The sequence below is a fragment of the Magnolia sinica genome, chromosome 15 (genome assembly GCF_029962835.1).
Source record: "Magnolia sinica isolate HGM2019 chromosome 15, MsV1, whole genome shotgun sequence".
Taxonomy (NCBI): Eukaryota; Viridiplantae; Streptophyta; class Magnoliopsida; order Magnoliales; family Magnoliaceae; genus Magnolia; species Magnolia sinica.
Genome location: NC_080587.1, coordinates 65,622,535 through 65,625,868, shown reverse-complemented (window position 1 = coordinate 65,625,868; position 3,334 = coordinate 65,622,535). Strand labels below are relative to the sequence as shown.

Sequence of the window (3,334 nt, the reverse complement as noted above, 5' to 3'; positions counted from 1 at the left end):
GTAGGCAAAGGTGCCGTAGGGACATGTAAATGTGGTCTTTTCCTGATCCTCAGGAGCGATTTCAATCTGATTGTAACCCGAATACCCGTCAAGGAAACAGTAATAGGAATGACCAGCTAGCCTTTCCAAGATTTGATCAATGAAGGGTAAAAGAAAGTGGTCTTTCCTCATGACGGTATTCAGTTTCCTATAGTCAATGTACATTCTTCAACCAGTAGTAACTCTTGTTGGTACAAGTTCATTATTGGCATTGGCTACGATGGTGATCCCGGACTTCTTAGGAACCACCTGAGTTGGACTCACCCATTGACTATCGGATATGGGGTATATGATACCCACATCCAATAGTTTAAGAACCTCGGCCTTAACCACTTCCCTCATGTTTGGATTTAGTCTACGTTGTGATTGCCGAGCGGTCTTCGCATTATCCTCAAGATATATGTGGTGAGTACAAATCGAGGGGTTGATTCCCTTGAGGTTCGCTATCGTCCATCCAAGGGCTCCCTTATGCTCAATAAGAGTAGATATAAGCATACTTTCTTGTTCTTTCTCCAGGTGGGCAGAGATCACCACCGAATATGTCTCATCTTGACCTAAATAGATAAATTTCAAATCAGAGGGCAAAGGTTTTAGGTCAAGCTTCGGTGGCTTGAGGTTAGACGGTAGAGACATTATATCAGTTTGGGGCAACTCTTCAAATTGTGGCCTCCACCGATTAACTTCAAGTACTGGTGCAGTATCAAGCAAGGCACAAGTCTCCCTAAGCATGTTATCATCAAAATCATGGGAGTGGGCCAGGCATGTCTCTAGAAGGTCAGAGGATAAGGTCAGAGGTGTCGTATCTTCCACTAAAGAGTCAATTATGTTAATGTCGTAGAGATCGTCATCATCCTCTAAGTTTCTGCCGTTATTGAAAAAGATGTTTGACTCCAATGTCATATTCCCAAAGGACATAGTCATGACACCATTCCTGTAATTGATAATTACTTTTGAAGTGGCAAGGAATGGGCGACCAAGAATGATGGGAATCTGAGTGCTCATGTTATTGATGGGTTCGGTGTCCAGGATGATAAAATGTACAAGGTAGTAAAATCTATCAACTTGGACCAACACATCCTCAATTATCCCTCTTGGTACACGAACAAAGCGATCAGCAAGTTGTAGTGTGGTTAGGGTGGGTTTTAATTCACCCAAACCTAACTGTTTATATACCGAGTAGGGAATCAGATTGACGCTCGCTCCTAAGTCAAGAAGTGCGTGATCAATTCGATGGTCCCCGATTACACATGATATGGTTGGGCTACCAGGATCTTTGAATTTCTGTGGCATGTCTTGCTTTAGGATGGCACTCACTTTCTCAGTCAAGAAGATCTTCTTTTGAATACTCTGCCGTCATTTGGTCGTGCATAAGTCTTTCAGGAATTTGGCATATGAAGGTATCTGTTTTACGACATCAAGCAAATGAATGTTGACTTTCACTTGTTTCAACACCTCTAGGATATCCTGAGAGTTAGAGAGAGGTTTTGGTGCGACGAACTGTTGGGGAAATGGAGCAACTGACTTTTCTAGAAGTTCCGGTTCTAATTTTTGTGGGGCCTCACTAGATCCATTATTGTTATCCTCTTCTGGTTCTTGAGGCTTTTCGGGCCTAACTGGAAGGGTTTTATCAATGATCTTCCCACTCCCAAGAGTGGTGATGGATTTAGCGTGCCCCATTTGATTTAAAGAGCTGGGATCACTTATCTCTTATTGCGATTTAGGATTAGGGAGCGGTTGTGCAGGAAGCATCCCCTTTTCTATAACCGTCATACGTGAATCCATCTTTTGCATAAAATCTCGCATTGCTTGGGTCAGCTCTTGCATGAAATTTTGAACCGGTTCTTCTTGAAGTTTCCCCTAATTTGGATTTTGATTGAAGAAACCTTGAGGGGTAGCAGTTTGTCTATTTCTCCAACTCAAGTTTGGATGATTTTTTCAACCAGGATTATACGTATTAGAGGTTGGTCCATTGAAAGGTCTTTGATAATTATTTACAGCATTGGATTGTTCATTCAACACTTCTCGAAAGGCGGGTATCGTAGGATAATTTTCAGTTGTATGAATGTTGCAATCACATATGCCGCAAACACTTTCATTAACCTTATCTTTCTTTCCTTTCCTTTCATGGCCTCAACTTTTCTTATGAGCGTAGTCACTTTATACTTGAGATCATCCTCTTCTTTCAAGAGATACAATCCACCTTTCTCCTTAGATTGAGTCGGCCCAGACGTGGTGTTCGATTTTGAGTAATAGTCCCATGATTGTGTTTTTTCAGCAAGACTATCGAGGTAATCTCATACCTCGTCAACATTTTTATTAATGAATTCTCCATTACACATTGTCTCAACCATTTAGCGCATGGAAGATGTCAGTCCATCATAGAAAAAATTTATAATGCGTCACGTTTCAAAGCCGTGTTGTGGGCATGAACTGACCAAATCCTTGAACCTTTCCCAACATTGGTAAAATGTTTCATCCTTCTTTTGGGTGAAGTTCATGATTTCTTTTCTAAGGGTAATCGTTTTATGATGTGGAAAAAATTTCTTTATAAATTCCCTTTGTATATCATTCCATGTGCCAATGGATCTAGGATGCAGTGAATGTAACCACGTCTTAGCCTTCTCCTTTAAGGAAAAAGGAAAGAGTATCAGCTTGACTGTGTCCTCAGACACATTTTGAAAATATAAAGTGGCTCTGATCTCATCAAACTCTTTCAAATGTAGATATGGTTCTTCAGATTCAAGCCCATGGAACTTAGGTAGGAGTTGGATAACCCCTGGCTTGATGTCCATATGTCCTGTATTTTCAGGAAAAATCATGCATGAGGGTGTACTCACCCCCGCTGGTTGTAAATAATCCCGTAAAGTACGAGGCGGGAGTGCTTGATACACCTCATTCTCATCCTGAATGTCCTCTACCCTAGGCTGGGGTAGAAGAGGTTAGTTTTCAGCCATCACTTCAATTAACTCAGGGGATATCGAGTAATATCTAGTCCTGCGATGGATAATTAACCCCTCAACCAATCCTCCTTCAGTCAAGAGACGTCGAGTGTTGTCACGGGCTCACTTGGGCATGAAACACTCGCAGCCCTCAATCAAATTCGAAACCTAATCCTAAGAAAGGAAAAGAAAATCTAAAAAGAAAGGGAGGGTTGGAAAGAAGTTACCAAATTGGAGTCCCTAAGTTAAAAGCCTGCAAAAGAAAACAAAACAAGTCAGTTTCTAAAGAGGAGGTCTATAATTAGAAAATTCTTAAAAAGAAAGATAGAAGTAGACTAGTTTCTAAAAGAAGAAAT

At 41.0% G+C, this 3,334-nt stretch overlaps 1 non-coding gene across 1 annotated transcript; it reads left to right on the top strand.

Moving 5' to 3' along the window:
- The first annotated feature begins 2,448 nt into the window (after positions 1–2,448).
- Positions 2,449–2,555, top strand: LOC131228475 (small nucleolar RNA R71). The gene has a single exon (XR_009162978.1). It is a non-coding gene; the product is annotated as a small nucleolar RNA R71 (small nucleolar RNA).
- The last annotated feature ends 779 nt before the right edge of the window (positions 2,556–3,334 follow it).